The following is a 22803-nucleotide window of genomic DNA, read 5'->3' as shown; positions in this document are numbered from 1 at the left end:
ACTGTGTTTGCAAAATATAGATTGCAAACATGATTTGCAAGCTTTGTAGAATATAATAGAGTTGTATATCTTGCAAACTCGATTTGCAAATCGGTAATATAAACTAAGAGTGTGTACGAAATCTGGTTTTTTTACCCACACAAAGTATCCATGCTCTTTTCAGAGCTTTTGTGCTTGGAATTCTTGTCCTGAAAGATTTTTTGTAAGAGTATTGTTTAATTCATGCTCCCCATTGACCAAGTGTGATCTACGGTCGTTTCTCATTTCTTGCTTAGTGGTTGATATATAATTTAACTTCTAATATTTGCATTTTTTTTTCATTTTATAATTTGTTTACTTGCATTCTTTTGTTGCAGGTATTAATTGATCAAACCTTTGCTATCATGGTTTTGGTGGCCCTCTTAACTACTTTCATCACGACACCTATCATTATGGTTTTATATAAACCATCAAAAAGAGAGGACAGTGCTAACTAAAACAATAGAGAGAAAAGACACAAGTACCCATGTAACATCCCAAGCTTTCGGCTTAAATAAGATAATGTGTAACGTGTGATGAAGGGCTATTTGACAATTTGGTCGGGTTAAAATAGGTCTAAACTTGCAATCAGTTCAAAATCAGGGGGCATTTTGCAATCAGACCAAAATTCCGGGGTCAAGACATGAATTTCGTGAGATGTCCTATTATGGGGGAATTACTGAAACCCCCACCTTTTCAATATGCACATTACTGAAAACCCCACCTTTCATTTATAATTACAAAAATCCCCACCTTTTTGAAATTTTCCGTCAGATTTAACAGCATGGGGCCGTTAGTGATGTGTACTGACCGAAATGCCCATTTGTTAAACAAGCCCATCCTTTATAAAGTTAAAAATCTGGGCGCCTTCGAGAAACCACGTGGGGGCAGATAACCAACTCTATCTTCTCCCACCAAGCCCCCACGGGAACTCGCCATTTCCGAGCAGATTGGAAGCAGCTCCATAACCGAAGGCCTTCTCTCTCTCTATCTCTCTCTTGTAATCCTTCATTGAAGGTTCTCTCTCTCTCTCTCTTAACCGAAGGTTCTCTCTCTCTATCTCTCTCGAAGGCGTCCTCCATTGAAGGTTCTCCCTCTCTCTCTCTCTCTCTCCCTTAACCGAACTCTCTCTCTCTAGATGGTTAGATGAAATTCCAGAATCTTTAATGGTAAATGTGTTAGGGGTTGCTATGTTTAAGGGTTTGTACAATCTAGTGTTCCATGATTGACTTGATTCAAAACCCTAAAACGCAGAATTGAAAGGGAATTTGAAACTTAGGGGTTGCTATGTTTAAGGGTTTTAATGGGGAGAGAGATTTTCATTCCTTGATAACTATAAGAAGCACATAACTCACAGAGACAATCTGTTACCCTCATGGTCTGAGTCTGATGTCGAAGAATTCATTGCTTCCGATTCGATTCATGGTCTAACTGTATTAATCTCAATCCCTTTTCTCCTCCCTTTTTTCTTTAATGAAATTATTGATCTGGGTATTTGTTCTATATGTTCTTTTTGATTGTATCAGTTCATAGATTTTGTTCATTTTACTAATTAGGTTTGTGGGTATGTCTCAGTTTTTGCTAATTTATTTTAGTGAGAGAAAATTGATTAGGATATTTGTTAGTTCTTGATCATTTGTTGATCTCTGTACTATATTAAAATGTATCCTTTTCTGATTTAGGAGATTTATTTTGACTATTTGGGGATCTATTCTATATCTTCTTTGTGTGAATAGATACGAAAGAGGTTTGCAAACTTTAGCATGTCCCATATCATAATGTGTTCGGAGTATTGGTAAAAACTTGTGGTTTGCCATTTTGGAAGTTGGGTTTCTATCAGAAGACACCGTGCTCGAAATAAATAATCGATAAAAAATAAATAATCGATTTTATCGAGTATGGAGTTTTGTTGGTAAAGAAGAAAAAAATGGATTCAAGTGAAGAGACGACATGTAACATTGATAACTTCCCTAAAGGTAACAATTATTGTTAGTGCCACTAAGCTAAGTATACCTACGGATTCCATTTCTTTGGGTTCTTTGGTTAGTTCTCACAGAGAATCCTATAGTCGGCGAAAATTGATTGAGTACCACGAGGGGATGATTTTAAGTTTGATTTTTGTTAATTCCATGGTGAGATGAACAACTATTTTGAAGAACAAAGACAGAAGGTTTTATTGCTATGATAATATATATTTTTCATTTGGCCTAGTTGTTATTGAATCAATCTTTTTTTCTTATCTTTCTTGTAAATTGATAGCTTTTAAGGAGCAAAAAACAGTCAAAAAGTGGTCAAAAGGTGGGGGTTTTTGTAATTATAAATGAAAGGTGGGGGTTTCAGTAATGTGCATATTGAAAAGGTGAGGGTTTCAGTAAGAGGCCAAGTCTATTTAGAAAAGGTGGGGGTTTCAGTAAGTGTATTAGAAATGGTGGGGGTTTTAGTAAGTTTATTATGAAAAGGTGGGGGTTTTAGTAAGAGGGGTAACAAAGTAATATTTAAAAGTATAAAGTTAAATCTAACAGAATTTTCAAAAAGGTGGGGATTTTTGTAATTATAAATGAAAGGTGGGGGTTTCAGTAATCTGCATTATGAAAAGGTGGGGGTTTCAGTAATTGCCCCATGTATTAAGAGAACAAAAAAAAAAAAATCAGATTTCCCTCATCTTCTCTGTTCGACTGCTAGGGCTAGCTTTCGGAGGGAGATTGGTTGGAAAAATTGATGGAAGATGATAAGGAATTGAAGAGGGTTTACAATAGGTTGATCGTGGTGTGGTTATTATAGCTTTAGAGTTGTTTATCAATGGAGGTTGAAGGTAAAATTTACTTTCTCTCTCTAGAACTCATTGTTGTTATGGTTTGAATCTCAATTGAGTTTGAGTTCGATTTTGTAGGAAGTTTGGGAGGAATTGATGAAGATATGAAGAAAGAAAGCAAGAACATTCAAATTAAGGTAATTTTTGACTTTATCATGATGCTATTTCTTCAGAGTGACATCTAGGGTTTATGAGTATGAAATTTAAGGATTTTTCATAATGAATGGAATTTTAAGGTTAATAGGGATGGGAATTAGTTAGTTATGAGATTTAAATCATGTTAGAGAGGTTAATGGTGTTCGATTATCGATTGAACGACTGTGTGAGGGACTGTGACCTGAAGTCTACTGTTTTAGTATTTCTGGCCTTGTAAAGTGTTCGGATAGATTTTCTTAAAACATGAAACTTATATATTAGGATGTTAGCTTTCTGGAATGGTATGGTACATGTTATTTCGAGCTCGGATGAGAAAGATATGACCGTCAGAACATGCAGCGTACGATCAGTGAAACTGATGCACTGCTGCATAAAGTTTGGGGTTTTTGGAGATGTTTTAGGGAGAATTAAGAGAAACCACCTGAGAACAAAATATGGTAGATGACATAACCTTTCCGAAGACTAAAGAATGGATTGAAACCGATCAACAATGAGAGAGTTGTGACTGTTATAGTGAACCGTGCATCGTTAGGAAGTATCTGTTTTGCTACTGCATGTATGTAGCTATTTTGAGGATTATACATTGGAAATATGACCGAGACTCTTAAGGAATGAAATGTTAGAAACTGAATTAGCTTTCCAACGATATATGGTATGCTTGAATTGGGACTAAATTATGACGGGAATGAATATAAGAAGAATAGTTGAAGGAGTTGAAGGAGATGTCCTTCGACCAAGGTGACAATGCGAACAATTTGTCGGATAGGATAATTGATGTGGAAGATCATCAAGTCCGATTGATTTAGGGATCGTAGAGTTGTAGCTAGAGACCAACTACGATCGTCGAATTACGAAGTAATTCGCGGCTAACTTCGATCGGATCCTACAACGGGTTACACATAAGAGTGATAAATTGATCTAGGATATGACTAGTGGGAGTGAGATATAATCATGGGAGTGTCCCATAAACATATCTCATAGGCCTAAAAAAGAATTAGGCAAAGATAGTACAAAAAAGCCAAAAACAGGGTTTTTGGGCCTAGACCGGTTCGGGTACTTCTAGGACTCGGATTGGGCTGAATTTTGGAGGGTTAGTTGCTGATATAATAAACATTATATCTGCCAATTTTCGTGGTGTTTGGACACCTCCTCCTTAGGGAATTGAGAAAATATCAATAGTTGCTATTTTCGACTATTTCCCTAAATCTTATTCTAAAGGGTGTTTTAGGAAACCTAAAAGGAGGTGGATTCTTATTAAGGTTCTATATAAACACTATTAGGGCAGAGAATAAGGTGTGGAATTTCTCTCTAAGCTTTCTTACTCTACCACATCAAGTAGAAAGGAGAAAGTGAGCTAATTCTCATTACTATCTATCTAGTCAAAGAAGAAGGAGTTCTTCTATCCAACCACCATTGGTGTGCTAGCTATACAACAAGGTGGGAGATCAATTTGATTGCTCGTGTCCCAAGTAGAGGAGCTACGTTTCAAGCTCTTGGTCTTCTTTAATCAATTCAATTAGTTCGAGGGAAAAGCGATTAAGGTAATCTACTATCTCCATTAGTTTAATTACTAGTTTTGCATGATGATCTTGGGGATACTAGTGTTAGACATTAGATGTCGTTATCCGCTATAAACACTAGTATAAGGGTATAAATCCCTACAGTGGCGTCAGAGCCTCTTGCAATGAACTAGTTTTTGCTAAGAATCGAACTAGTTCATATTAGATATGATTGATAGTTTGATAAATTGAGTTTATAAAAGTATTTCAAAAGTGTTTTAAAATTATTTAAACTCACAATTTGATATTATTGAATGGGATTCAATGAATTTCAAATTGAGAATCAAATTGATGATTAAAAGTGTTTTAAAAAACTCAATTTGATTGAATTTCAAACTAATCCATGCTTGATTAAGTTGATAGTTATGTTTAAAAAGGTTTTAAACATAAAATTTGATTAATTTTGAATTGGATTCAAAGATTTTTCAAATTGATTTCAAAATTGTTCTTTGAAAAAGTTTCAAAAACCTAGATTTTGATCCAAAATTGGTTTGCTTAAGAGTTGTTTTTAAGTTTTGGAAACTTTTGAAAAACAAAAAATTTGGAATTTTAGAAGTGTTCTAAAAGGAGTTGTTTTGAGTTTTAAGAAACTCCCAAAACAAATTTGGAAAACTTTAAAAAGTTTCTAAATGTTTTGAAATATTTTAGAAGTGTTCTAAAAGGAATTTCAAAATTTTAGAAAAGTTTTTAAAATTGGAAAATAGCAAATATGATTTGCAAAAGAAAAAAAAAAAGGTGGAAACTTGAAGTTTTAGAAACTTCAAGGTTGCTGTCCTGGTCAGGCCAGGACGCGACCAGGACGCGTCTGGGACGCGACCAGGACGCGTCCAAGGCCGCGACCAGGACGCGTCTGGGACGCGACCAGGACGCGTCTGGGACGCGACCAGGATGCGTCCAAGGCCGCGACCAGGACACGTCCCACTACTGTGGTCGCGTCTTCCAGACGCGTCTGAGGTTCTGGGTGTCTCGGACTAGTCCGAGACACCTAGTGCTGGTCCGGTCCAGCACCAGACACGTCTAGGACGCGTCCGGTGCATGGACTAGCGTCCTGGCTCCGGGCCAGGACGAGACCAGGCCTTGGTAGGCCTCGGCCAGGACATGCCGGCCCTATGGGCCGTGCTATGTCCGAACCTTGTCCGAGCCCTTTTGTGGGCTTGGGCCGGGACTTGTCTAGGACTTGTCCCGGGCTTTTTCGAGGCTTTTCGGACCACGAATAGGGACCATCATTTGAGTGGGAGTTTTTGCCAAATTTTCTTCCGATTCCAAGTTCCAACCAAATAATTCCAAAATCAATCCGGGGCATCCAGAAGGCCAAAACGGATTTCTCTTTAAATTGATTTATGAAATCATTAAGAATCGAACCAATATTTTTCCGAAATTGACCCGGGCTTTCTCGAGCTCAAAACGGAGTTTTTTCTTAAAGTTGATTTTAGAAATCATAAGAGATAAAACGAGAACGCACCATTAGTCGAATTCTTCGAATTTAGACTTAAGGTTCGTCATGTGACATGTGATGTCAACAAAAGTATCTCCCAAGATAATCATGCATATATAATTCTTAGCCTTGATATATTATATGATTGCATGTGATGTGAATGCGGGAAACTAGTATGGCCATAGATTTATTTCTTTATTCTTGTTTTAAGCACGGATGGGTGCATGCTTTGTAATTAATTTTAATTTCAAGTTTATACGATCTGCGAATCGTTAGAGTCTTGTAATTAGAGTTTAGGGTCTATGAGTCCATTGAAGAAACTCGAGGATGAAATCCAAAGGCGAGTGGGAGAAATCAATGGAGGTTCAAAGATGGCGATCTAAGACGAACCAAAAGGCGAAACAAGAAGAAAACCAAAGGAGATTAGATCTTCTAGGTTAGGGGCCATACTAGGATCCATGTCTGCTTGATTTACTTTCTCGCGCGCATTTACTTACTTATTTACGCTTTATGTCATGGACGTTAGTTAGGCTAAATAGTTCACTATAACAAACGCCAGACTAGCGTAAAAGTCCCCAAAACGTAATCTTGAGTAATCGCCTATCCAGATTAAGACACTCGTTGCACCCTTGTTAGAGGAAGGTGGGTCGGCCTTCGCAGAGTACAACCTCTACCTTGGGACAATGCGGGTAGGTCTATAGAAGAGGCCTACACGTCTAAATGGTTCTACTCAACGAGATCAGCAAGAGAGTCTTGGATACTCGAGGCAAAAGGATAGATTAGTCATTCATTAATGAAATCTATCAACCAAGAGTCATAAGGTATGATCTGTGAAGTAGTTCACTCACCCGGAACGACGGAGTCAAAGGGTAGGGCCTTCGTCCGCTTTACTCCGAAGAACTGGGGTCTTGGAATCACTTATTCAATCGGGGACGATTTTTATTGAATAATGTGGGAAAACTAAGTTTTTCAAACGATAACGAGTTTTAAAACTTTGCCATTTCTTTATGTAGAATTAAGATGACACATGAAAACGGTTTCAACTCTAAAATCACTCCTAAGGGAGGTGTTGATCCACTTCCTAGAATGGAAGAATGAATCCGAGAATAATTCTCAGATTCAAAAGGAAAGCTTACTAGAATACCCAATCCCAATGTTGACTCATACCGAAGAAGGTCAAAAGCCATTTGCAAGCAATCTTATAACATTCTCTTTGGAAGAGTAATAGATGCTAGCATAACTATTAAGACAAACTGAGGAAGAATTTCCCACAGAAGTCATAAATGGAGAAGTACGAGACCTCCAAGGCAATCTGAAAGTCATCCTAACGGAAGACAAAAGAATACATCTATCACCCAATTCAATATCGATTGAACAAAGATAGATAAAACCTTAGATGAGTCACTCAGGTTGTTACGAACAAACTGAGCAGCAGAACATACGGGAATATCCAATCTAAGAAAGGTTCTTGAGATTTGGTACAAAAATCTAAGAAAGAGCTCTTGAGATTCAAAAGGGCAAAAGGATCAGTCAAGTGAGACAAACATTTGATCAAAGAAAAGCAGTTGTCGAGTACATGATCAAGAGTATTTCTCATTACTGTGAATGTTTCTAAACAATGGCTGGACCATTTAAAAGGAAACTACCTTTAGCACCTGGAAGACAAAAAGGAATGGAATTATGAATTCCGGTTCCGTATCCTTGTTAACAAAGTTAAAAAACAAGTATCGTAAAATTCCTTCATCAGGTATTTAAGACCAGATGAGCGGCTCAGTGGGAGCTTAAGAGAATTACATACTTGACTAAAAGAAGTAAAGATCCAAGAGGGAGCAGAAGCAGTAATGCTAGGGATGCTGAAAGGGATCAAAGTCTTCTTTTAGACACTGATCTAGCTTTGAACTTAATAGTGATTATTTTCTTCTTCTAGAAACATATGATGTTTTAAACCAGTGGTAAAATTAACTGAACGTTAACATTGATAATGGCTAAAATCAAGAGATTCAAACTCATTAAACTTCAGCATTGTCAATTAGGTCTTAAGGACTAAATTGACAAAGTCACCCTTTTCAAAAGGCATAGAGACTAGTAATCTATTAGGACTCATACAGTGTTATGCAGACCTATAAGTTTACTTGCAGAAGTTAACGAGAGAAACTTCAAATACGTACTCTGACAACTTCATGAAGTATGGAAACGTACAAATCATAAAGTATAAGTCGGAATGTTTGAAAGGTTCAAACAAAGTACAAACCGAAGTAAAAGAATCATTTTGACAAGAGAGTTTTTAAGTCATCCAATTAGATTGGAGTGGTAAAAACTTGAGTCAAATACTTGATAACCATCAAAGGAGTTGAGAAACCGTTTCCCAACTCGCTCCATGGAACACATCTGAGGGATGGTGGATTCAGTGGGAGTAATCGAACATTGCTATGCATGATTCGATCAAAGATGGGTTTAAGCCAGTCTTCCAAATATTTTTGGACATATTCTAGAAACGATTGTTTTCACACTTACCAAAGTCCGTCTAACAGCTAAGCTTGTAAAAGCATTACAAAAACTAGCTAATATCTGACGCAATTTCCTTTTGAAAGAAATTTGGGCTTCTTCCATAACCAATCAAGAGAACAAAGTGTTTGTTGCTCATGATAGTATTCTTCTAATAATTAGCACACCTAGTAGTCTGGGAGAAAAGCACTAATTATTACAAGAATAAGTGGGAGAAAAGTACAAGTCGAATTAATTCGATAATGAGAAAAATCATGAAGAGTCATGAAGAACAATCATGAAACTTGTACAGGACGATCAAGTTCGACCAAGAGCAACAAAACTGTTGAAAGACAGTAAAACCGCGGTTCCTCGAAAAGGAAAGGTAAAGATTGGATCTTAAAACCTACTGCACAAAAGCGAATGTAATTCGCGGGAGAACTCTCAAAGCGAGTGAAAGTGTTTCTAAAGGAATATCTCAAAGTAGTTGAGAAAAATCCAAATTGTTGTTCAAAAGCCCTGAAAGGTCAAAATAAAATCTTAAAGACTCAGAAAATAAAGGTTATTTCTGAAGAGATAAAAGACCTGCGCAGAAACAGAAACTGACTCTAGATTTTGGCTAGAAGCCAAAATCATCGTGGAATCCATATCTCGTCAAGACATGAAGCTTGATAATTTAAGTCAACAGAAGACCTAAATTGGTTTTCCAAAGTAGAAAACTGAGAAGGATGGAAACATTCATGTTTTCCGAAACTAGACAAGAAGAATAAGATTCTTCCAATCAAGTTATGTCCATAGGCATGCTTCAGAAATCTATCGACGGATTAAAAGCACGCAAGAGTTAGAATCTTCGATTCAAAAAGACAATCAAAGAAGTTTGATTCCTGAGGAATGAAGATAATCTTGAATCACGAGTTTCAAGAAGGTAAGTGGGAGTAAACAAACCTTCCGGGTCCGTATGCAGAGTGCATACAAATGATTGAGTACGACATAAGATGTTGTGTAACGGTAAACACACTGACTCAATAAAAGGACCACACACAAGGATGAAATGCCATTTTGGGCATCTGAGGATCTATAAGCATAGATCAAAAAGATGATAGGATTAGAGAGACTCAGTACGCTGAGACGCTTGAGATCCGAAACCGAAAATCTAAGACTCAGGAAAAGTCTAAAAGAATTTCGACCCAAAAACTCATGACAGAGAGCGTTGCGAGACTCGGAGTCTAAAGACACCGATGAGCAAGCAAGCAAGCATGAGAGAGACATTCATGTCAATCATGTTGGACATGATTAGCATTTAAACATCCGAATTCGGATTTGAAAACCGAAACACTACTTAGAAACATCCTAGAAGGCTAAAGGATGAAGTAGTACAAAAGTTGAACATGTCATCGTAGCAAACTTTCAGACATGGAAGGAAAGTAGGCTAAAAGTGTTTAAGCCGGAAACTGTTGCAAATACTACACAAAGAATTAATAGCCTTAACTCTAGTAAAAGTTACTAGAAATTATCAAGGTTGAAGTAAGCAATCTTCAAATTAATTGATAATTAGCAAAGTTTAAAACGGACTACATACGTAGTCAAACTAAACTGTCACCTAAAACATAGTATGAGACTCATACACAGTCTAAGGCATGAGGTAAATTTGGAATAAACCTCGACGAGTAAAACTGAGTGGGTAAAAGAGTTTTACGGAAGAGGCTCAGATTTACAACTCTCGTTATCGGAAATAATAGAGTTATTTCACAAGTCGTCTAAATTTGGTTTAGTATTTAAACGACAGTCCATTGATGATAAAACATTCCGAATAGGTTTGTCAGATACGTGATCTGATGAATGAAACCCTATTAAGTGAACTTGGAATATTTATTATCGAATCCCTGGTCCAGGTCATTGCGTGGACAACAATGACTCACGAAGACTAGCACGGGAGTCGATGGGATAGCGCAGTTTCATGGGCTATAGGAATAGTATATTCTATTCGACTACGTGGGTGTGTAAAAGGTTTATACACTGGATAACCCTCAAATGAGAAGTACATCACTCGTGATGAACGTCAATACTTCTCATAAAGACAATTGGAGAGATTCCTCAAAACATGAGTGCTCCACTCATCTTATGAAAGGAATGTCCGACTTTGGTTCCGTCAAACGCCGCGCCGTAAAAGGAGGTTATAAAGACGGATACTAGGAAGGACAGGATAGACATGAAGTTAAGTGGGAGCGCAAGAATGGATTGTGTCATCCTAATCACATTAGGTACAAAGTGTCTCAAGACCACTTGATGAGTAGCAACTGAAAATGCGTGGCCGCGCTCAAACGGATTAAAAGTTAATCGTTTGTCTTTTACAGTTGTACTCGGATATCAAGAAAGTCTGAATGACGTGACGTATCAGATGAGATACTAAATTGACACGGGAATCGAGGCATTGCACTTGTTCTAAGTCCAAGTGGGAGTCTGAAGGAGTTGAAGGAGATGTCCTTCGACCAAGGTGACAATGCGAACAATTTGTCGGATAGGATAATTGATGTGAAGATCATCAAGTCCGATTGATTTAGGGATCGTAGAGTTGTAGCTAGAGACCAACTACGATCGTCGAATTACGAAGTAATTCGCGGCTAACTTCGATCGGATCCTACAACGGGTTACACATAAGAGTGACAAATTGATCTAGGCTATGACTAGTGGGAGTGAGATATAATCATGGGAGTGTCCCATAAACATATCTCATAGGCCTAAAAAGGAATTAGGCAAAGATAGTACAAAAAGGCCAAAAACAGGGTTTTTGGGCCTAGACCGGTTCGGGTACTTCTAGGACTCGGATTGGGCTGAATTTTGGAGGTTAGTTGCTGATATAATAAACATTATATCTGCCAATTTTCGTGGTGTTTGGACACCTCCTCCTTAGGGAACTGAGAAAATATCAATAGTTGCTATTTTCGACTATTTCCCTAAATCTTATTCTAAAGGGTGTTTTAGGAAACCTAAAAGGAGGTGGATTCTTATTAGGATTCTATATAAACACTCTTAGGGCAGAGAATAAGGTGTGGAATTTCTCTCTAAGCTTTCTTACTCTACCATATCAAGTAGAGAGGAGAAAGTGAGCTAATTCCCATTACTATCTATCTAGTCAAAGAAGAAGGAGTTCTTCTATCCAACCACCATTGGTGTGCTAGCTATACAACAAGGTGGGAGATCAATTTGATTGCTCGTGTCCCAAGTAGAGGAGCTACGTTTGAAGCTCTTGGTCTTCTTTAATCAATTCAATTAGTTCGAGGGAAAAGCGATTAAGGTAATCTACTATCTCCATTAGTTTAAGTACTAGTTTTGCATGATGATCTTGGGGATACTAGTGTTAGAAATTAGAAGTCGTTATCCGCTATAAACACTAGTATAAGGGTATAAATCCCTACAATAGTCACTAGGGTTCTTCTAACATGAATGCGAGTCAAGTCTAAATTGTTATTTCTTTTCTTATGGTCCTTTCGGAGTTATTCATGTCATGTTAAGATTCTTCTCGAAGAATCTAAGTTTTATCTTTGTCTAGGGTGTCAGAATGAAAGCCGAAACGAGTGGGAGCGAGTTGCTCGAGGCGAAGCGAAGGAGGACAGAGTCCTGAATCGCTAGGCTAAGTAGTACGACTCGGACTCGAACTCGGCCAGGATTCTCGTTTAGGTTGGACTCTCGGGGATCAGGGATTTGCTACCCTTGACCGCTCGATTGGATTGTAAGCCTGTTTGTTCTTACCCTCGGGGCTCAGAGGCTGTACACCTCTGACCGCCCGACTGGTTTTGTGATTGGGATCCCTCTACACGTCATAATATGACTCTTGGTTGTGCCACTTCTGTGTGTGATAAGATAAGTAATGTTTTAAAAAGCCTATCTCAGTCGAGGGAGTAACGGGCGAGTTCCGAATCTGCTGAGATTGTGGGTGAAAGACGTTTTCACAAGAAAAGAGTATTATTTTGACTGTTGACACAATAAATGCTTTTCCAAAACAAGAAGAAATAGTTGCATGCTAGGGTACCGATGAGAATATGCTTTTCGTCCCAACACGAATACTGGAGGGACAACCTGACTATTCGACTTCGGTGAAGCTAAAACGTATCTAGTTAAGCTAGGTGTATATATTTATCACAAGGTTAGCTTTTCAATGACTGTGGAGTCGCCTAGCGGGAGAGGGGCTTACCTACCTAGGGGTAAGCCACTTTCTCGAGAGAATTTGAGTTACTTGGTTAGTGCCGGTATGGGACGGTACTAGCCAAAGTACTATAGAATTCTCTTGGTAACTCTTTGTAAATTGAGAGGCATACCAAGGGTGGGCAGTTAAGTCTGCTATTGTATGCTAGTATTAGGATTGATATATATATATATATATATATATATATATTTTTATGTATGTGCATGGTTTACTTGCGAAAGGGTTTTATCGTAGTTTTATTTTGGGACTCCTCTACCAGTTTAACTCGTGTCGGTGAGTTACTGACCCCCTACTAGTTTTTAGTGTGCAGGTACTTCTTTTGTTGTCTGATTGTCGTTGTGAGACAGTTGAGGCTCGTGATCCGCAAAGGACGTGGGGTGGCTTCACGGCTGTCTTATTTGGTTTCTTTTGTTTTCTTCTCATTATATTTTAAGTTATACCTTTATACACTGGACACCATGTATATAAATGTATATGTATCACATAGGTTGTACAGGGATGTATGTTGTTTTTCAGGATGAGTTAACCGAGTTCTGGTGGTTCGGCTTGGAACCAGAGTCTGTTAGTTGATTATGTTTCATTTTAGCTTCCGTTGTGTTGGTGTATGCAAATGTATGGTTTGCATGACAGGTTACAGGTACGACCGGTTCGATTTAAAGAGGAGGTGCTGCGGATTTTCGGCTCATCCGTGAATTGCCGGGGCGTGGTCGTGTCTATTTTGGGACACGGGGCGTCACAACCCAACTTAGGATTTTCTATACAAATCTGAAGTCTCAATAATACTTGTCTCGTTCGCTAATAACAAAAGCTAACCTAATGGATAAGGAGGTCGGACATTTGCATCTCACTGCTAGCTAGGGCTTCATTAGCCATGATAAAGAAGTGTTAATTTCATCAAATTTACTGCAGTTTTCCATAGTTCTTGCAGCTTCAAAACACTTCACATCACATATTGACAGAGAGCTCAGTTGTTGCAGTGTTCGACCTGCAAAATGTTGTTCAGTATTGACAGTCATACCAGCTCCCATAACTTCACTACCCTTGTTCACAGTTCCGACTTCTAGATTTGAGAGTTTAACCAAGTCTTCATTTGAAGTATGGGAATGAACCTGAACAGAATAATGAGTGTCAAAATCTATCTCTCCATTACCCAGGATGGCACACAACTTGAAGTAAAATATCATACACGAAATCAACAGTAAAACACTTAATGATTTACTTCAATGGAGCTTGGACCTCATAACATCAAATTTACTTTGGAGATTTTTAATCGACCAAACGATTGGAAAAAGAACGACACAACAACAAACGACGTCGACAAGAAAGAAAACTAGTTTCCAAATGATCCAATCTTGAGCATAAGGTCAGGTCCACTTTCATCAATCACAACCAGGGCAATGTTTGAACAACATGAAGAGAAATCACGATCATCAAACATTTTTTTTTGGCTTGTAAGTAGGGTTTTAAGAATGACCAACAAGTTCTAATCAAACCAATCAAAGTGAACAGTGAGATTCCTTTCAAGAAACTGAAAATATGAAACAAAACATCCCCGAACTATGAGCAGTACCATTTCGTTTAATGTAAGATTCATCCTCAACTTCACATAAAAATTCAATGACTTTAAAATCAAAACAGCTAACATGGAGAAATTGATATGATAAACAGTAGCTTTTTTCTTCTAAGGAACACAAACCCAAATACCTGCTAGTAATGAATATAGCAAAAAGAAGAGAAAGTAAACCTTATGAAGAGCAGTTTTTCCCGCAAATAAAAATCACTGCTGCTATTTTTCTATCATAATTATACATAACACATCTAACATCATCAAAATTTGCGGTAAACAATTAGTAAAAACAATACAGAATTGATTTGCTTCAGTTTCAAAGAAAATAGTACCAAATTCTTTAGCTCCTTTGAGTTTATCAAAAGTGTAAACCATCTTTACCGCCGACTCTGATTGAAGTGGACAAATAATCGCAAGACCTTGAATCTATTGAAGGACGTAAATCGATTTATTGATTTAGTTGATTGATTTATTAATCTAGGTGATTGATGATCATGTTTGTCTGTAAAAAGTGGAAAATCAGAAGAAAAAGAATTGAAGATATCGTTCGAAGATGAAGAACTGAGAAGAAACAAGCCCTAAAATTTTTCAGCTTATTTTCAGACCAAACATGAGTTTTGAAGGGTAAGGGTATTTTCGGAATGAAAAAAAGAGAAAATGACCTTATTGATAATTATCAATATTATTTTAAACTTTACATACTATTACACATAAAGTTTTGGTAACTTTTACCTAATAGATAAAGATCTAGGCTTTTTTAGTTATTATGATAATTTTTCCAACTCAAATAGTCATTTTCCCTATGATTTAAACTTTAAGAAGCAGCAAACGATGGTTGTCCCATGTGCAACCAGTTCAGAGCCTCGACGACCTATACAAATAGCTCATCTAAGATTTTCCAATTGTTTCCTCGGAAAACTTTTTAATCAAGCGGACTAGAGCTCATGGGCTTCACTATAATCCTCAGTTGATATCCAAATGTTGGACATGATCTATTGATCACGAAACCAAAAAAATCAATGAAGCCAGAAGAAATCTTTAAGCTGAGTTGTTCTCCGGTTGGAATATCACTCTAATGCTATCTTGTGATGTTTATGAGTTGTTTTGGGTATCACTTGTGATGTTCATCTGACAATTGAATTCTTGTTTATGTATATTGTGATTCAACCTATACATCTCTTTATATAGTCTAGATACAAATTAGAGAATAGAAATATAAATCTAATAATATATTATCCTAATCTAAAAATAGAAAGCAAATATTAAAGGATAAGCATCATATATTTTCTAATTCCAACACTCCCCCTCAAGCTGAGGCGAAGATGCTAGCGAGACCCAACTTGACAAGAGATGACTGCAGTAATGACGGACCAACAGGCTTGGTGAACATATCTGCGGTTTGATTAGCCGATGTCACAAAATTTGGTTTGATAACACCTGAGCGCACTTTTTCCCGAATGAAGTGGATATCCACTTCTATGTGTTTTGTTCTTTCATGAAGGACTGAGTTAGATGATAGCATTATGGCAGACTTGTTATCACAAAATAATGTAGATGACATCGTTTCAGGAAAGCCTAATTCAGTTAGAAGGGAACGAAGCTAAATAATCTCACATGTGCCTTAGGCCATGGCACGATACTCAGATTCTGCAGAAGATCGTGAGACAACTGGTTGCTTCTTACTTTTTCAAGCTATAAGATGATCACCGTGAAACACACATATACCAGAAGTGGATCTCCTATCATCTTTTGATCTTGCATAATCAACATTAGTAAAGCAAGAGAGACCTGATTGTGGACCTGTGACATAAAAGAGACAAAGAGCAGGGCATGTCTTTAGATACCGAAGAATGTGGTAAACGGCATCCAGATGCTCAGTACATGGTGAGTGCATACACTGACTTACAACACTCACTGCATATGTGAGATCTGGTCCTGTGTTTGTCAAATAAATGAGGCGACCAACAAGCCATTGATATTATGATGGATCTGGTAATAACTCTCCAGACTTTGTTGTTAGTTTAAGATTTGGGTCCATAGGAGTATAGGCAGGCCTGGATCCGAGCATACCTGTATCATTAAGGAGATCAAGAGCATATTTGCGTTGAGATATAGATATTCCACGTGAGGATCGAGCAACCTCAATGCCAAGAAAGTATCGAGGAAGACCCAAATCCTTAATCTCGAAAAATTTCCCAAGAGCCTCTTTAACTTGAACAATACCAGACAAGTCGTCTCCAGTAATTATGATATCATCGACAAAAACTGAAAGGATAATATATTTTCCCTGGTGATGGCGACGAATGAAACATGTATGATCAGAGTGACAACGCACAAATCCTAGAGTTTGAACAACATCACTGAAGCGATTAAACCTTGCTCTAGGAGATTGCTTAAAGACCGTAAAGGGATTTTCGAAGGCGACTTACTTTTCCTGAATACTCCCCCTGAGCCTGAAATCCTGGTGGAGGATCCATGTATATAGTTTCTGATAAGTCACCATTCAGAAATGCATTTTTAACATCAAATTGATACAAAGGCCACGAATAAGACGCTGCAAGAGATAATAGTAAACGAACTGTGGTTAGTTTAGCAAGAGGAGCAAAGGTAGCGCCAAAGTCCTTTCCAGGTACTTGAGTAAATCCTTTTGCAACAAGGCGGGCTTTATATCTGTTAATGGTACCATCAGTCATGTACTTCACACTAAAGACCCACTTACACCCTACTATGCGTTCACCGGGAGGTAAAGAAACAAGTTCCCACGTCTGATTATGTTGAAGGGCATCCATTTCGACTTGCATAGCAGCCACCCAATTAGGATTCTGAAGAGCTTCCTGGACCGAGCGCGGAATAGAAATTGAGTCAACCTGAGTAATAAAAAATTGGTATTGACTAGAAACACCCTGATAAGAAAGATATTCAGAAATCGGATTGTTAGTGCTACATGTAAGAAGGTATCGAGAAGGCATGCGCCGCTCCCGAGTAGGATATCTAGGAGAGACAATATCAGTAACTAAGGGAGGTGAAGGATTACCTGATTTCGGAGAAGAGACTGGCAATGGATTCTGAGAGCATGATCGACGAGAGTAGACCCGTAACGGAGCAACACCTTCGACATTTGGAGGCAAAATTCGGCTAGAAGAAGCAGAAGACAGTGGAGCGGACTCAAGGATAGGAACTGGTCGTAGAAGAGAAGAATTGTCCTCCTTAGAAGACTCCCTAGCAGTACCTAAGAAAAATAGAACTTTTTCTACAAAAGTTACATCCATGGAATGATAGAAACGATATGTGATGGGATCATAACACCTATATCCTTTACACATTGAAGAATATCTTATGAATGCACATCTAATAGCCTTATCATCAAGTTTGGTACGCGTAGGACTACGATTTTGGACGAAACAGGTACATCCAAACACACGAGGTAAGATGGGAAACAAGGTGTGATCTGGTTGAAGGACATGGAAAGGAGGTTTTCCTTTCAACACCCGACTAAGGGTTCTGTTGATAAGATAGACTACAGTAAGGACAGCTAAGTGCCAGAAGGACTTGGGAATATTCATACCACGTAAAAGACATCGAACTACTGACATAATGTGACGGTATTTTCGTTCTGCCACACCATTCTGCTCTGGTGTGTATGGACATGTAAGTCGTTGAAAAATTCCCTTTTTGTTAAGTTCAGAACGGAATTCATTAGTTACGTACTCTCCACCATTATCAGATCTAATGTTACAGGCTGTAGTGTTGAACTGGGTTTTGATCATTTAGAGAAAGTTGGTAAAATGAGTGTAAACTTCAGATTTTGTTTTCATTAGATAAACCCATGTGCATCGAGTTTAGTCGCCAATGAAAGTGACATAATAACGATGTTTGGACAAGGCTGACACTGGAAAAGGTCCCCAAACATCCGAATGAATGAGATAAAAAGCACTAGGTGCACGATGCATACGAGGAATATAAGACGTACGAGTATGTTTTGAAAATTCACAAACCACACAATTAAACTTAAAATCCGAGCAAGATTTTTTTAAAGAGGGAAATAACCAACATAGATATTGAAAGTTTGCATGTCCTAAGCGTGCACGCCATAAGTCTAAATTTTTTAAGAAGCAAACAGACGAATTCAAAGAAGGTAAAACAAAAGCTTGCGAACTAGATGAAGATATCTGAGAAGGAAGTGGATCGCCGAAGTAGTACAGTCCATCGCGCTCATATCCTTTGCCAATAATCTTCTTCGAAATCAGGCCCTGTAAAACATAAGAGTCGGGTAAGAAAATGACGACACAATTAAGTGTTTTGAAAGGCGACTCACTGAGAAGAGATTATAAGCGAACTTAGAAACATAATACACTAAATGGAGAGTTATATCAGAGGATATATGAGCACTTCCTTGACTACAAATAGGCATAGATATCCCATCAGCAATACTCACTGGCTGATCAACGGGAGTAACATTGGAGGTAAAAGTAGATAACTCACCAGTCATATGATTATTGGCTCCCGAATCCAAAATCCAAGTAGGCTGACCTGACTTACCATGGAGAGCAACAAAAGTACTAGCAACAATAGGTTCAAAAGAGCGTGTTAAGCCCAAGTGTAATTGCAACTCAGCAATCTGGGACTGCAGTTGAATGTAATCTGGTTGAATAACACGGTGAGTTGGTGTCGGATGGGAGAGAGATAAATCTGTACGAGAAATTAAAGCCATTGCTGTCCTATAACCAGTTCTATGAAAAATCACATATTTGAACAAAATAATACCACACACTAATATAATAGATGTACCAGAATTCTCAAGACTGATTATGATAAAATCAAATGAAGAGAATGATGAATATACATAAAGATTAAGAATTTGAATTCGAACCTAGGGTTTTAACATGAGAAGTTTAAATGAAGAAATCAGAACAAGAGATTCAAACCAGGATAAATTGATTTTGGTTTGTTCTTGTCTGGATCGATCTTCACGAAGGAGATGAAGACTTCTCGTGGATAATAACAATCACCCTAGCTCTGATACCAAATTGAATTCTTATTTTTGTATATTGTGATTCAACCTATACATCTCTTTATATAGTTTAGATACAAATCAGAGAATAGAAATATAAATCAAATAATATATTATCCTAATCTAACAATAGAAAGCAAATATTAAAGGATAAGCATCATATATTTTCTAATTCCAACACTGACTGCTTCCATTTCTGACAAAAGAACTGTTGTCATGTATTTGCTCTTATATTGCCGTAGCACTCAGTCCAAATATGAAGGTAGATTGTTCACCGAATGTTGTTTTGGAAGTGAATAAACTATGTTGCATAAGTTCAACGTCATTATGTTCATCTTTAACATCTGGATTACTTACATTTTTAACTTCATTGTAAGAAAAGAAGTACACAGATGTTCCCAATGTCATACTATTTTGTATGGAAATTGTTGTTCATAATCATGTAAAACTCTCATTACGTTGTTGAATTCTTTTTATGCTCTTTTACTTTAGTAATGCTATTCTACTTTTTGTTTAAATTGTTACCATGTTGTGATTATTTAGATTTTCATTTTCGAGCAAACTCGAAGTGGCTTAAGCCATGGGTTCTCATTTCCTTGATTAAAATTTTTTTAAAGCTATCTATTATACTAAATAATTTTTTTTTCTTTTCCAAATTTAGATGAAAACTGAAATCGATTTTGTCACAATAATAATATTCCTATTAGAAGCTAGGGCCATACCCTAGTATTTTTTTTTTATAAAGATCCAATTGTAAAGTTATCTTTTATCTCGCTACGTTGGTATAGGGACACTGGTCTAGTGTATCGGGATATGAACTTATAGCGACATATGTGTTTTTAGTAACTAGACACATTTTTCTTATCTCGCTACCTGTTGAGGACACATGGTTATTCACTGTGCATATTGCACATTTGCACTTGTAGAGCCCCTTCAAACACGCTCTTCTTCACTTGTGTTATGTACTACTTCGTCTGTACTCTCTATTAAGATAATGCAGGGAAGAATATCAACCACAAATAAATACATTAACGGTAGTGCATAAAGTTCATCCATGGTCGAAAGGACTCATTCAAACTAAGTCAATTTGCATCCAAATAATTTGATCTGTTTGGCCTCATTCATAACTTCACAATAAATATCAGTTGAGTCTTAGTGACTAGCAAGCATTGAAATTTCTACATAAAGAAGAAGACACAAGATAAAATCTTAAAACGTTTATTGTGAATAGTCTATAAGACTTCGATAAACAACCAAAAGAATTATAATAACAAAATTTAACAAGCCAGAAAATTCTACAGATTTTAAAGAGTCTCCAATCAATTATACTCTCACAATATTTGCAAGTCTCAATCAGATAGTTGGACCACTGAAATATTTCGAAAAGTTTTGTATTTGGAATGACTCATTCACTAAAAAGAAATAAAATCTAGCACAAGTTTACACCTAGAAATATATTTTATGAAAAAATAACTACAAATGGAGACTACCACGAGTATTGATTCCAAAATTCATAAGGAAATAATGATACGAACATAACAAAAGAAATTGGAGGGAGAGGGATGAACTTGCAAGCATTTGCTATTTGATGCTTACAGGACATACTGTAACGCTCCAAACCTTAGCAGTTGCCGATATTGTCCCCGCTTTAACCACCTCACACAGTTACGGGGTTTTGTCCTTGGCGAAGGCACCACAAGCCTACCCAAAAGGCCTCGGTACTTACTAAGCTTGAGCTTACACATATAACCCAGTCTCTGGACACTCTTGTGAGCAATGTGGGACTATTACAATCCCCCACCCTCAGCGAAGAGCCGTCCTCGGCTCTGATACCACTTTGTATCGCCCCAAGTCTTAGCATTTGCCGATATTGTCCCCGCTTTAACCACCCAGCCCAAGTCCACACGGGTACGGGGTTTTGTTCTTGGCGAAGGCACCACAAGCCCACCCCAAAGGCCTCGGTACTTACTAAGCTTGAGCTTACACATATATCCCAGTCTCTGGACACTCTTGTGAGCAATGGGGGACTATTACACATACTACATTACCTTTTTTTTTTTATAAAAAGGCTTGTTGCTTGAGGGGGAAATTACACAGGTTAAGCCCTTCAAACATGCCTGGCCTAATGATACACTAATATGCTTCTATTAAGATAACGAAAACAAAAGGAAACACAACAAATATCGGTGAGTCCTCTTGACTAGAAGTGACATTTCTCCATAAAGAAGACACAAGAAATACTATAAAAAAGAAATGAAAAGCTTTGTCACTGTCATAACTTGCAATGTCACAGCTTCGGTAACTATCATACCCCTAAAGGCCATACATACTACCCTATAGTTCATTATATATTATATACTTAATAACCCAAGTTCAATAAATCACGAATTCCACTTCTATTGTGAATCGAACTTAGGATCTCCAGGGTTTTGGAGTAGATACAATACGAACGTTGTTGTTGGCAAAACAAACCCCATTGAGAGGGTTGATGAATAATTAAACCTAACAAGTAGAAAAGTCTCTGAATAGTTTTCTTGTCACATACTAATTATTACTATTAAGATATTACGCTCCACGAAGAATTGAGTGGTCGTACAGAAAGTCGAGTATTTAGATCGACTACCGGTTGAAGGTCTTGTTGACTCGAAAATCGACAATTCAGCTGAAAATTGAAATGCAATACTAGAGGTCCTACCACGCGGAAAAGTCTTACATTTTGTGTGTACGTTTGCGTACATATATATATATGTATATCTTTTCCATCTAAGTTAAAAACACAGTTAACTTCTGGTTTTGATTTCAGTACTTAATAATGGAGGCGAGATATATTTTTCCATTTTTCTTTCTTGCTGCATTTTTCTTGTTCGGACCAGATTACAACAACTTCAGTTTTGGTTTTGTATGTAAGGAAAGGGAGAGACAAGCTTTGTTCTCCTTCAGAGCAGATTTGAAATATCCAAATAATATTTCATATGTTGATAAAAATAGAAATGTTTATTATGGGGAGAATATATTATCTACTTGGGATGGTAAAGAATGTTGCAATTGGACAGGAGTGTTTTGCCATCCGAAAACGGGAAATGTTGTTGAACTTCATCTTCAATACTTGTCACTAGGTGGTAAATTAAATCCTACTCTGCTTGAATTAAAACATTTAAATTATTTGAACTTAAGTCATAATGATTTTATGTGGATTCAAATACCATCTTTCTTCGGCTCCCTCCATAATTTGAGATATCTCGATCTACACGGAGCAGGTTTTAGTGGAATTATTCCTCAGGAACTTGGAAACTTATCCAATATTCATTTTCTTGATATTAGTAACAACAACCTGCTAGATGTTAGTGATGTTCAATGGCTCTCTCATCTTTCTTCTCTCCAACATCTTGACATGAGTTACCAGTACTTAAAACATGTAAATGATAAGTGGCTACATGTGATTAACATGCTCCCATCTTTAGTCGAGTTACGTCTTCGTTCATGTGGTCTAGATTCATCCACGCTGCCAACTCTTCCACACATTAACTTTACATCTCTTTCCATTCTCGATCTTTCTG

General features: G+C 37.4%; 2 long non-coding RNA genes across 2 annotated transcripts; one reads left to right on the top strand and one right to left on the bottom strand.

Moving 5' to 3' along the window:
• The first annotated feature begins 943 nt into the window (after positions 1-943).
• LOC147558734 (uncharacterized) lies at positions 944-13220 on the top strand. Its single transcript, XR_015234429.1, has 5 exons — positions 944-1914; positions 2478-2830; positions 2909-2967; positions 12015-12094; positions 12965-13220. It is a non-coding gene; the product is annotated as an uncharacterized LOC147558734 (long non-coding RNA).
• Positions 13221-13652: 432 nt separating this feature from the next.
• Positions 13653-14825, bottom strand: LOC147558733 (uncharacterized). Its single transcript, XR_015233529.1, has 3 exons — positions 14532-14825; positions 14413-14451; positions 13653-13777 (listed from the first exon to the last, which is right to left on the bottom strand). It is a non-coding gene; the product is annotated as an uncharacterized LOC147558733 (long non-coding RNA).
• Between the last annotated feature and the right edge of the window lie 7978 nt (positions 14826-22803).

The sequence above is a fragment of the Eschscholzia californica genome, unplaced genomic scaffold, assembly GCF_041429995.1.
Source record: "Eschscholzia californica isolate CP2 unplaced genomic scaffold, dmEscCali1.0.p SCAF_2, whole genome shotgun sequence".
Taxonomy (NCBI): Eukaryota; Viridiplantae; Streptophyta; class Magnoliopsida; order Ranunculales; family Papaveraceae; genus Eschscholzia; species Eschscholzia californica.
This window is presented reverse-complemented; position numbering and strand designations above follow the sequence as displayed.